The sequence below is a fragment of the Symphalangus syndactylus genome, chromosome 21, assembly GCF_028878055.3.
Source record: "Symphalangus syndactylus isolate Jambi chromosome 21, NHGRI_mSymSyn1-v2.1_pri, whole genome shotgun sequence".
NCBI classification, from domain to species: Eukaryota; Metazoa; Chordata; class Mammalia; order Primates; family Hylobatidae; genus Symphalangus; species Symphalangus syndactylus.
This window is the reverse complement of record NC_072443.2, coordinates 94845047-94859256: the sequence shown is the minus strand read 5'-3', so window position 1 is coordinate 94859256 and position 14210 is coordinate 94845047.

Genomic DNA, 14210 nt, shown 5'->3' with positions numbered 1-14210 from the left:
CTGTAGCTGGAGCTGGTTTCTTTCCTCCTCTCCCTTCCTCTCTCTTCCTTCTTCCTTCCTAAGGCTTGAGCCATTTTTCACTAGAAGAGTTTTATTTTTAATTTTATTTTTATTTATTTTTTTTGACAAATGACTGCCAGTATGCTTTATGGAATGCAGCTGTTGAACTTTATTTCCTGCTTTTCTTTGCATTAAAGTAGTCCCAAAATTGTTTTCTGAGGAACTCTTCACTTTGACTGCCAGCGCTGCTTGTGTACCTTTCAAGTCAGAAATTGAGCGGTCTGTTAAGGCCCATCTTTATCCAGCTCCTGCTTTTCACATGAGGATGTTTGTGCTACATGCAATTTTGTTGACTTTTGGAGTGTAATGCTTTGTTTGCAAATGAAAACATAGAATTACAGCTTTCCCGGTACTTGTCAGGGACTATAATCACGAATTCACTGCAGCTGGATACTTTTCAGACACGTGGATAAGATAAATAATATTTATGAAAGATGGCCTGGAGGAAACGAAGCCATCTATTCTGCATTGTTATCTAAAATCTGTTTCAAGATGAAGTGAGACCATCAAAAATGCCTAACTGGCCGGGTGCGGTGGCTCACCCCTGTAATCCCAGCACTTTGGGAGGCTGAGGCGGGCGGATCATGAGATGAGGAGATCGAGACCATCCTGGCTAACACGGTGAAACCCCGTCTCTACTAAAAACACAAAAAATTAGCCAGGCGTGGTGGCGGCGCCTGTAGTCCCAGCTACTTGGGAGGCTGAGGTGGGAGAATGGTGTGAACCCGGGAGGCGGAGCTTGCAGTGAGCCGAGATTGCACCACTGCACTCCAGCCTGGGCGACAGAGTGAGACTCTGTCTCAAAAAAAAAAAAAAGAAAAAAGAAAAAGAAGCCTAACTGGACCACATCATACTGGGCCCAACACAGTCGCTTCTTACTGAACTGCTTTAGCCATCATAAAACCTTCTCTTCTTGAGGGGCCGTAGGAAATATTTTCTCTTATTTCATATTGGTGTTCTCCCAAATAACTAGAATATATCATGCACGGTCTTGTTACTGGTTATATTTTCTCCTTTCTGCATGTTAATTAGAAAACTCAAAGTCAAATTTGTGCTCTGCCCTGACTCAGTGCATGATTCGTCAAAGTGTCCATTTGTTCACTGACCACGTTTCTGACACCATCTTGCTTCCCTATTTTTTGTATTTTCTAAAGGTTCTTTCTAAAGAGTTTAAGTATTTTATATTGCTATATTGTATGCATTTGCAAGCAACTTAAATGCATTGGGAACAGAAGTGATAGATAAGTAGCAACCATGGGATCGCTATCGATTCTGTACCTAATTATAAGTACATAATTCCTGGCTTAACCGTCTGTAACCTAAATAAGTAAGAATTAATACACCCTATAATTCCTCGATAGCTGAAACCTCCCCCCAGATAAATTTTATAAGCCATGCTAATCCTATTTCTCAGTGCACAGAGGTTGAACTTGTGGACTAATAATGCATTAATATTCCTCATGAAAAATATAGCTAAATAGGGAGAAAGAGATGAAAAGAACCAAAAATATTCTTTTAAGGATAATATTTGATCCTCTGCATCCATTCATTAAAGCTAATATTCATTCTCCATTTCTCTCTGTCCGTCTGGTTCTATGAAAAGACCTAGCCTGCCCTCAACATGTGTGTGACATTAATAGATGTTAGTGATACAGAGATTGCCCTCAGTGCAGATTGACAGCACTGTGTGGAGGTGAGAAGGAGTCTTGTTTACCACTTAGGATCTGGATCTCTGGTCTGCTTTGTCATGCAACACAATCCTTCTGGGATTTGTAAGTGACGACAAGCCTCAGCGATAATTATATTAAAATGCTTTTAACTTAGTGTAAACATAATTTAATAAGATGTAGATGTTCAAAAGGCTAGCCTTGAATTCAGTCTTGAGACCAGAGACAATATGCCTGTGTGCATGGTGTATGTCTGGAAAGCATGTACATTCTTTGACCCCAGTTAATTTCTACGAAGAAGTGTGTTAGTCTCTGATCTAATAATCTCATCTGCAGATTACTACATTTTTATTACGATAAAGAACACCTGGGCTTTTAAAATATAGTAAGGTTATCTTACCTGGAATATTAAATATTATTGAAGTTACAACTTTGGAGAAATTATATTTTTAATGAATATGGTTATATTATACCTGTTCGTTATTAGAGTAGCCCTCAAAGTTGGTGATTTATCAATGCGTTGTTGCTGAATAACAATAGCTTTATTGAATGTCTGCTTGATACTGAGCGTTGTATTAGCGGCTTTTCATATATTATCTCATTTAGTCATCGTAAAACATTTTATGGAATGCATTGTCAACATTTTGAGAATGATAAGTGGAGTAAATTGTTTGCATTCCCTTAGGTGGGCAGGTATTTTATGCTAAAAAAGAAAGAAAATAGTTGCATTCACATCTCTTAACCTATATGCACACTTCCTTTGCACGGTGGGGTTTGGCAAAGCTCTATCTTCTGCTAGTGATAGGGCAATTCTGATTGAAATCATACCATTTTAGATAAAATTAAAAATTAAACTTGTATTTGTATAACTTGAAAATTGTGAATTTTTCCTGCAATGACAGGGAGGCACACATCATGATTGGCACTCAGGTTTATGTTTTAGAGTAGCAAACAGACAGTGATAAGCCAGAAAAATGAGTTTGTACGTAAACTGCAAATATTTTTACTTAATATAGTAAGCAGTAAATAATTAGTCAATGTTTTTGATCATATGAATGACAATTTGAACATGGGAATATTGCAGCCCTTATGCACTGCAGATGAGATTATGGATTGTCACACTGGTTGAAAAAACAATATGAAATTATACAATATGTTTTAAGATGCTCACAACCCCTAAAAAGCTAGCAAGGAAGCTCAGACACATGTGCATAAGGACACACAAGAGCATCCATGGCAGCTCTGTCTACGGTAACGGGGCACTGAAGATTAGCAGGAGAGCAAGTTAACAAATCATAGCATGTTTACAAATGGAATACTACACAGCAGTGTGAATGAGGGACCGGAACTGTAAATGTTAACAAGATTAATCTCAGGAACACAATGTTGAATGAAAATAGCACACCACAGAAAGATACATACTTCTTGAGTATACCTGAATAAAGTTCAAAGCATGCAACACTAAACAACATATTAGAGGCACATATGATGGTACAACTATTAATAAAAATAAAGAGGAATTAAAAACCACACAAGATACAGGATAATGGTAATCTCTTTGGGGGAGAGAGTTGTCAGGTTGAGGGACCCTCAGGGACCCTAAGGGTTTCGGCAACTTCTTTTTTTTTTATTTTTTTTTGAGACGGAGTCCCGCTCTGTCACCCAGGCTGGAGTGTAGTGGCGCGATCTCGGCTCACTTCAAGCTCCGCCTCCCGGGTTCCCGCCATTCTCCTGCCTCAGCCTCTCCGAGTAGCTGGGACTACAGGCGCCGCCACCACGCCCGGCTAATTTTTTGTATTTTTAGTAGAGACGGGGTTTCACCGTGGTCTCGATCTCCTGACCTCGTGATCCGCCCGCCTCGGCCTCCCAAAGTGCTGGGATTACAAGCGTGAGCCACCGTGCCCAGCCTCAGCAACTTCTTATTTTGAGCTGGGTAGCTAGGCGGTGGGTGTAAGGAACACCCTTTTACATTTAATCTCAATGTCTCACGTTTATCACAAGCATTTTTTGTTTTTGCTTTTGTTTTTTTGAGACAGGGTTTTGCTGTGCTGCCCAGGCTGGAGTGCAATGATGTGACCACAGCTCACTGCTTCAGCCACGACCTCTTGGGCTCAAGCAGTCCTGTCACCTCAGCCTCTGGAGTAGCTGAGACCACAGGCGCATGCCACCACCCCTGGCTAATTTACGTGTATATATATATATTTTGTGTGGGTAGAGACAGAGTTTTCCATATTGCCCAGGCTGATCTCAAACTCCTGGACTCAAGTGATCCATCTCCCTCAGTCTCCCAAAGTGCTGGGATTACAGGCGAGAGCCACAGAGCCTGGCCACAAGCGTTCCTTTAGTGTCTATGTATTCAATATTCCAACAAGGACAAACAATGAGAAAATATTTAGACCTTAAATATTTTCTAAGTAAAGTTATTTATATCACGCTCTTTAGAGAAGCACCTCCTCTTACTTTATTATTTACACATATTCTTCTCTGAATTTAATTCATAAAAGTTATTGTCCAGTGTCCTCTAATTTGTGCCACTTTTTCATCAAACGAGGAAGATATGTGTGTGTCCTCGTACCCTGGGTGGCATGTTGCAAATTTTTCACTCCTGGTAGTGCATAGTCCCTCTCTGGAAATCAGGTCAATTGGTAGAGTCCTCTGTATTTCTGCCTCCTGCCCCAGTGTATTAAAAATGATAAAAAGATAGGCCTCTTCTTCTTCGTGTTGTAATACAACCCAAGCATAGCAAAGCTTTGATTAAATGAGTAGAGAATAGTTGGTAGCTGATGCTTGCTATTCCCCAGTGTGATGGTTAATAACGAGTGTCAACTTGATTGGGTTGAAAGATGCAAATAACTGTTCCTGGGTGTGTCTTTGAGGGTATTGCCAAAGGACATTAGCATTTGAGTCAGTGGACTAAGAGACACAGACCCACCGTCAATCTGAGTGGGCGCTGTCTAAGCAGCTGCCATTGTGGCTAAGATAAAAGCAGGCAGGAGAACGCAGAAGGACCAGACTGGCTAAGTCCTCAGGTCTCCATCTTTCTCCCGTGCTGGGTGCTTTCTGCCCTCGAACATCGGACTCTGAGTTCTTCAGCTTTCAGACTCTTGGATTACACCAGTGATTTGCCAGGGGCTCTCGCGTCTTCGGCCACACACTGAAGGGGACACTGCTGGCTTCCCTGCTTTTGCAGTTTGGGACTCAGACTGGCTTCCTGGGTCCTCAGCTTGCAGATGGCGTATTGGGGGCTTCACCTTAAGATCATGTGAGTCAATTCTCCTAATAAACTCCCTTTCATGCATACATCTATCCTATTAGTCCTGTCGCCCTAGAGAACCCTGACTAATACACCCAGCTAGGAGGTACAGTTAAGTTGTAAGTACCACCCACAGGCTGGTTCTTGTGGCCACTGCCTCTTACAGTGTTTATTTCTCCATCGAGTTCGCAACGGCTGTGTGCTTGCTGTGCTCTCCCTCTTCTCTCTCAGTACCTGATGGCCAGAGCTGTTTCCAGATCTTTTGCCTTTATAAATGCCTTCTTCCCTCCTACAGCTGATTCCTTCCAACAGGGCTCAGCAGGTGAAAGGCAGTTCACACAATTCTTCTCTAATGAATACTGCTGTGATGCTTTTTGAAATTACTAACATTCCTATCGTTTTCATTAAACAGTGAAGATAGAAGATTAAAGGCCACTATCCCTGCACAAGAGCTCCTCCTTGTGGCCTGCCCATGTTTTAAATGTGCAAACCTTGGTGATATATTGATATCCTGTGATGAGTTTATCCCACATCAACAATTGAGTTTTCTTCTGTTCTTTCGTATTTTATCACGTGTATAATTATTTTTCTCCAGATGAATCTTGTACTGTTTGTTATATTTACTTGTTCTTATATATATTGCCATATTGCCTAGGCTGGGAAAAAAATTGACGTATGCACTTACTTAGTGCCTCATTTGAAAAAAATGATTTCAGTGATATGAAACTCTAAAGTACATTTTCTTCATGTCTGTTTTCTATATTTTAAAAATGAAGTACTTTCATATGTATTCATGTCACTACAGTCATAAGTTCCCGTCCAAAGTTCCTCTGAAGAACCACCTTATCTTACACATCTCAAGGGAATTTAGCTGATGAAATAATTTGAACTACATTAATCACTGTTTCTGACAGGTAAAATGCTGAAATAAGCTTCTTGTAATGAATGTGAATTTTTTTGGGGGCTTGCAGAATATTGCAGATTAATATCACAGAAAGCATGTCTAGTTCATGCAACAATTATTTTCATGCAAATTTTGTGGGGCTTTACAAATAATACGTATTTGTTACCACTCTTCTTGACAGCAAAGAAAATAAAAATAATAAATATTTGAGAAAAGATCAGGTTCACTTATACTACATATACCACATTATCTTTCATGTCAATAGTTGCCTTGCACTTTAAACCTGTGACAAAACATGACAAATTTTAGAAGGGAAAATATTGTAAGATAAATTAATGCCTCTGAAGCCTGTATTCCTATAAATTTAGTTGATAAAGCTCAGCTTATTTAGAGTTTTGAAGAGATATTTTCTCTTCAATGAAGAAATCTCCATAATTGAATGATCTAAATTTCAATGATTAAAAGTACTATTAAAAGAAAATATTTATAGAAAAGCTTTCCTTTAACAATTTTTACGTCCAAAATATGATTTATTTTTTCATGAAATGGGAATATGAATGATCATACATTCTTTTACACACACTTCATAAATTAAAAAGTTCTCAATCTATTTTAAAAACCCATATGTAAACAACAGTGTCATAGGATGTGTTAAGAACTACAGCAGTCAGAAAAAGTTAACAACCCTTGAAATGGCACAGGAAAGGACAGGATGTCTTCCAGGAAGAGGTGCCAATTCTGTTTAAAATTAAGAGACAACGGAGTAATGCAAATACTAACTTTACCCTGCAAATTGCAACATTTATCATCTAGCATCAAATGTGTATGCTGGGACTGACACATGCACGCATAGATGGTTTGTGTTCCATAATAAAGTTAATTGGTGAAATAAAATAATGGGTTTAATTTCTAGCAAAGAAATGCTTGGTTAATCTAAATTAGTAATGTTTGCTTATGGAATTTCCTACCCCAATTATTTCAGATGCTGTCCTTGAGATTCTTTTTGTTAAACTGCATGATACACATTTTGCGTGAAGTATTTTTAAAACTTAGGGTATCTCCTTATTTTCTGATTAAAGTAAAATTTCTCAGTGTTTCTGTAAGGACTTTGGCAAATACTCTTTCTGCTTTATAAAGCAAAATATAAGAACCAGAAATCTTTGTAATCCTTCACTATGTTGATGTCTTTTTACAGCAGATTTCTCAGGAATTATTGTTTGTGGTTCCAAATTGAAATTTTCCCTGCATAATCTAACATTCATATCTTCAGATCTGATGTGATAAACTGACCAATCTGTTTGTAAGTGATATTTTGTAAAACTCATTCTGTGTTTCGGACAAGGGAACACAAAGTTGTCACCTTCAAAATAGCTAATGGTCATATCACATGTTAAATTGACTGGGGAAATTCTAAACATTGAAAGTGTTCAAGTCTGGATTTTTCCTCAGGAAATATAACCTTTGGTTATTTATATTTGAAAGAAGCTAGTTTTATGAATTAAGCTTTAATTCTGAGATTATATGTTCATAGGCAGTTATAAGAAATAATACAGAGATATTTTATTGCCACTTGCCTAGCTTCCCGCAGTGGTCATGTAGGCCAAACTATAGGACAGTATCGTAACAAAGATGCTGACATTGATATAATCCACTGAACTTATTCAGGGTCAGTTTTACTTTTTACGTTAAAGTACATGATTCATTTAGTTTTTGTTTTTAAAATAAAATATCTGAGGGCCAAGTCTGCTGACTTAGTTCTTTAAATTTTACAACTAATACAAAGTTACTGAGACTTACAGAGCTTTGAGAAGTGCACTGTTATTTCTAGAGTTAAATTTAAATAAAACACTTAAAGTCTGAGACTATTTTCTAGTTGTAAAAAGGTTAAAACTGCATTGTAGATGTTCTTTTCCTTTCATTTCAAAACCTAAACAATGTTCTATTATTTAAAGGTAGTTCATTAATAAGCAAAGATTTGTTACAACTGTGATGAGAATAACATGTATGTATATTTTAGCATTTGAATACATTCTACATGAAAACATTTCTTTATATTTAAACTATTATTTCATACAAATAGAAGTCAAAAGAAATGTTATCAGATGCTATAAAATAACTCTTCCATAATGTAGGATGCACTAGGAAAATAGTGAATACAATATCATGTGCTGTTTTGGCATTAGATTTTCCATACATTAAGATAAATGCGTTCATTAACTTCTTCCACCCACCTTTTTTATTTTGGAGATTGACTTCATATTACTGTGATAAGAGGCAAATTGAAATCCTGGCTTCCTGATGATATATCTTCTTGTATGAACTCTTGTTGATGTAGATTAAGTGGGCTAGCAGATACAGTAGTACTCATAAAATAGTTTTTCAGAGCTTTTTATAGTTTAATAAACATTTGCCTATTTCCCAAAAATATCGTGCAAACATACTAAATTTAAGTCAATAATCCGTACTTTATATATCTATTACCATTGTCTAACAAGGTAATTTATCTATTTGAAACTAAATTGACCAAAGACATTAACAAACATATAGGGAAATTTAAGTTTTATGTCTTTATGGAAATATGTTTTAAGTCCTGCCTTTTTGTAATTGAGAGTTATATTTTTACTCGAATATTTAAATGTTATAAGTAATTACAATCATAAGGCAACCCCTATCATGAATGAATCCTGATTTGGTGAGGTGAAATGTCTTAGTTTATGTTTGTATAAATTGTATACAGTATTGTGTAATTTGTATAAAATATTTTATCTGAATTTAGTTCTTTAGTTCAGATTGAAAAACCTCTCCTGCCTAGCCCTACCTCCAATAATTGGAAAATCTACTTACTGACATGTCAAGTCACTTCTCTTGAGGAATAAACTTCTAAAAGTAGTAGTCATAGAGTGAGTTTAGACAGAAATTCAGAAACGTCAACTAAAGTTAACTATACCCCTGTTGTTCACTGTTATCATGACTTTCATTTTTCTATCCGGCCAAAAATACTTCTAGTTTTATTCCCTCCAAGTTTAATGCCTTCTTGTTTACATGCCTATTGCATGTTGTCACTTATAAGTAGGAGCTGAAGAGTAAGGACACATGGACATAAACAGAGATAACAGACACTGGGAATTCCAACAGGATTTGGATTATGTATTATATTATTCACATTAAGTCCTATGAGCCTATCAGTGGAGGTGCATAATAATTATTTCAAAAATAATTTTAAACATGGAAGTTTGAAACGCATTTTTGGCATAGTTTATCAGGGAAAGTTGGAGAGAAGAGCAGAGATTTTCTAGCTGTCCTCTTGGTATGCTTGCTTATGCATTAGCTTGCATAAACTGACACATCCCGTGTCAGCCCTGAAACCCTTAAGCTGGAGTTTGGGGAGGTGAGGAATCTCTGGACATATCCTTGAGTTGATTGATTATCAGTTTGAAAGTGCAGTGTACTAGTCTGTTCTCATGCTGCTAATAAAGACACACCCGAGACTGGGTCATTTATGAAGGAAAGAGGTTTAATGGACTCACAGTTCTACATTGCTGGAGAGGCCTCACAATCATGGCTGAAGGTGAATGAGGAGCAAAGTCACATCTTACATGGCAGCAGGGAAGAGGGCATGTGCTTTATAAAACCATCAGCTCTCATGAGACTTATTCAACATCACGAGAACAGCATGGAAAATAACCACCTCCATGATTCAGTATCTCGCACGGGGTCCCTCCCACAACCTGTGGGGATTCTGGGAGCTACAATTCAAGATGAGATTTGGGTGGGGACACAAAGCCAAACCATATCAGGCAGACCTTACTAATTGTCACCACCATCTTTTTATTGTATTTATCTTATGTCTAATTTTAGATACATAGATTATTTGTTACATGGCTATTCCATGCGTGATGGTAGGGAATGTGCTTCTAGTACACCTGTCACCCAAATGGTGAACATTATACACAATAGGCAGTTTATGAACCCTCATTCCCATCGCCCTCCCCGCTTTTGGAGTTTTCAGTGTCTGTTATCTCCATCTTTATGTCCATGTGTCCCCATTATTTAGCTCCTACTTGTGAGAATATGAAATGATTTGATTTCCTGCTTCTGGGTTTGTTCACTTAGAATAATAGCCTCTAGCTCCATCCACATTGCTGCAAAGGGCGTGATTTTATTATTTTTATGACTGTATGGTATTCCATGGTGTATATATACATTTTTTAAATCTAATCAACTGTTGACTACCAGCTTTTATTTTATTTATTTATTTTTTAAATTTCATTTTTTGAGATGGAGTCTCACTCTGTTGCCAGGCTGGAGTGCAGTGGTGCCATCTCGGCTAGCTGCAACCTCCACCTCCTGGGTTCAAGCGATTTTCCTGCTTCAGCCTCCCAAGTAGCTGGGACTACAGGCACCACCACCACACCCGGCTGGACCACCAGCTTTTAAAAACAAACTTGATTGACTAATTTTACTAGTTTTTGTGACTCACGACTCATTCAACACTTTGGAGATTAAAAATACATCCTCTGGTTTTGCATCCATGGATTCAACCAAGTGCTAATTGAAAATATTTGAAAAAATGAAAAACAAAAAAAGATACAAATAACACAAATTAAAAACAATACAGTATAACAACTACATAGCATTCATATTGTATTAAGTATTATAACAACTCTGTAGATAATTTAAAGTATACGGGAGGATGTGCATAGATTATATACACATATTACACCATTTTATGTAAAGGACTTGAGTATCTGCAGATTCTGAGGAGGGTCCGTTCTGGAACAAGCGCCCCACAGGTACCAAGGGATGACTGTATTCAGACTGAAACAAATATTCTTAAACAGAAGCCATTGGCCCATATAATATAGTTCTAATACTAACCCTGCTTTTAAAACCTTTAAATTACATGATATTTTCTTTAAAAAATGGTGACTTTTTAAAAGGCACGATCATGTTGGTTGTATTTAATTTTAACTACATGTTCTAAAAGGGTCTCCAAAATAAAATCGAAAAAAAATAACCCATTCACTTTTAAAATACTGAGGTTTTGTTGCCTGTTTATAGAGGAGGTTACCAAAAAAAAAGAAAAGAAAAAGGATCTTACATGTATCACTACACTGAAGCAATTGCCTTCAGAATACTTAGCATAGACTTAAATTTGAGTCTTGTAACATTCTGAGGAACATTTATGATGGGAGGGTTGCAGATGTTTATGGCAATTTAAGGAGGTACACATCTTAAACATACATCAGTAGATTATGAATTCAGAAGTGGTGATTGGTAGCACTTTATAATCTGCAAATTGATTTGCTAAAGTCTACCCTATAATAGAGGAAAGTGTAATGTCAGATGTAGCAAATTGCAATTTTGGGGCATATGTTAATAGTATGCAGTTTCAATCCTTCATTAAAACAAAACAAAACAGCTAAAAATTATGGTCCTTTTTAAAAAAAAATAATTATGTTGTGTATGCATGTGTATGTATTTAAAATATGTTATTTACCTAAATATTCTGTCTACTTAATTTTGGAGTTCCCCAAATTTTCTAAAGACCAGTTAGAAACAAAATGAGATCTTAAAATATTTTATCATGAGCATCTGGATTCCGTTCCTTTGTGTGTAATATTTTAAGTTACCATCATCTCTCACCTTCTAGGGCCTTTTATTTATACGTGCTTCAATCTGATACTAGGCGTATGCAGGCTTATTCGAATGTGTGCCACTCACAGCCTGCAGTGCCTATGACATTGAAGGAGTTTCTTAAAGTCATTTAGACTCTCCATCCTTGGGTTTATACGACACATTTGTTACTTCAGTAATTCAGTATGAATGATCCTCAGTACCTCAGGAGGAACAAAGCTCTTATGCTTAGAGATGTTAATATTTAGAAGCTTTGGAAGGTTCGAAATACTTTAAAGGAGACAAGCATTCTCTTAAAAAGCTAGAATATTTCCATATTTCCTTTATAAACATGTTCATGGTTGATAAATAAGTCAGTTTTGGGTCACAAAAAGGGGTTGTGCTGCACACTTCTGCATTTGGAATTATCCTCAGCATAGTAAGCTTTCAGGGTGACACGTAGATGGAACTTTTTTAGAGATATATCACTTTCTCGGGAAAGTATTGTGGAGTAGAACAGATTTATAGAGCTGGAACCGTATTATACAGAGCTGTAGATCACTGCTGCTGACCAATGAGACCAGCTTTTTTTTCCCTTTTTGCAAATATTCACCAAATGTCCTTTGTTTTATCTTTCCTTGTTGAAGTAACAATTCAATTAGTTTTTTGGTCTGAAAAATAAGATCATTCCCTGTTCTAAATCATTTTTCTTGATTTTTGTTCCTAATCTCATACCATAAACAAATGTTTTTGTTTAGCTGTGTTTGTCAGGAATGACAGATTTAACAGCAAAGCATAAATGTAGATAGGTAGTTAAAAATCCAGTACAGTAAATCACTGCTTTTACCATGTGTTTGTGAAGGGTTATGATTAAAAATGGAACCTGAGTGAGGTAGATAAAAGAAATCCAATAATGTTATTTTAGGAGGATAGTGTTGTAACTTTCAGAATTGTAATCATTATAAAGAGCTTTTTTTTTCCCCTTTTTTAAACTATACATTCACTTCTGGGACACATGTGCAGAATGTGAAGGTTTGTTACGTAGGTCTACACGTGCCATGGTGGATAGCTGCACCCATCAACCCATCACCTCCATTAGGCATTTCTCCTAATGCTCTCCCTCCCATAACTCCCACCCCTGACAGGCCCCAGTGTGTGATGTCCCCTCCCTGTGTCCACGTGTTCTAATTGTTCAACTCCCACTTAGGAGTGAGAACACGTGGTGTTTGGTTTTCTGTAGAGAATATTTTTAAAAGGAAAACAGATACTATAGTTATTACTACTGAATGTATTTAGAAGTTCTAATAAGTTCATATTATGAATGTAATACTGCCTTTTGCCTGAAGCACCTAGTGGGTAATTATAAAACTCATTGCGACCTAATTGATTAAATAGGTAGAGTGACAATTTCCACTTGTTGATGAACGTTACACATGAACTATCACATGTCGAAACAGCAGAAACTCTTTTTTTTTTTTTTTGCTATTTGGTTGCAAGATGGTTTCTTTGCCTTTTTCTTTTAATTATTATTATACTTTAGGTTTTAGGGTCCATGTGCACAACGTGCAGGTTTGTTACATATGTATCCATGTGCCGTGTTGGTTTGCTGCACCCATTAACTCGTCATTTAACATTAGGTATATCTCCTAATGCTGTCCCTCTCCCCACCCCACAACAGTCCCCGGAGTGTGATGTTCCCCTTCCTGTGTCCATGTGTTCTCATTGTTCAATTCCCACCTATGAGTGAGAACATGTGGTGTTTGGTTTTTGTCCTTGTGACAGTTTACTGAGAATGATGGTTTCCAGCTTCATCCATGTCCCTACAAAGGACATGAACTCATCCTTTTTTATGGCTGCATAGTATTCCATGGTGTATATGTGCCACATTTTCTTAATCCAGTCTATCACTGATGGACATTTGGGTTGGTTCCAAGTCTTTGCTATTGTGAATAGTGCCTCAGTAAACATATGTGTGCATGTGTCTTTATAGTAGCAACGATTTATAATCCTTTGGGTATATGCCCAGTAATGGGATGGCTGGGTCAAATGGTATTTCTAGTTCTAGATCCCTGAGAAATCGCCACACTGACTTCCACAATGGTTGAACTAGTTTACAGTCCCACCAACAGTGTAAAAGTGTTCCTATTTATCCATTTATCCACATCCTCTCCAGCACCTGTTGTTTCCTGACTTTTTAATGATGGCCATTCTAACTGGTGTGAGATGGTATCTCACTGTGGTTTTGATTTGCATTTCTCTGATGGCCAGTGATGATGAGCATTTTTTCATGTGTTTTTTGGCTGCATAAATGTCTTCTTTTGAGAAGTGTCTTTTCATGTCCTTCACCCACTTTCTGATGGGGTTGTTTGTTTTTTTCTTGTAAATTTGTTTGAGTTCATTGTAGATTCTGGATATTAGCCCTTTGTCAGATGAGTAGGTTGTGAAAATTTTCTCCCTTTCTGTAGGTTGCCTGTTCACTCTGATGGTGGTTTCTTTTGCTGTGCAGAAGCTCTTGAGTTTAATTAGATCCCATTTGTCAATTTTGGCTTTTGTTGCCATTGCTTTTGGTGTTTTAGACATGAAATCCTTGCCCATGCCTATGTCCTGAATGGTATTACCTAGGTTTTCTTCTAGGGTTTGTATGGTTTTAGGTCTAACATGTAAGTCTTTAATCCATCTTGAATTAGTTTTTGTATAAGGTGTAAGGAAG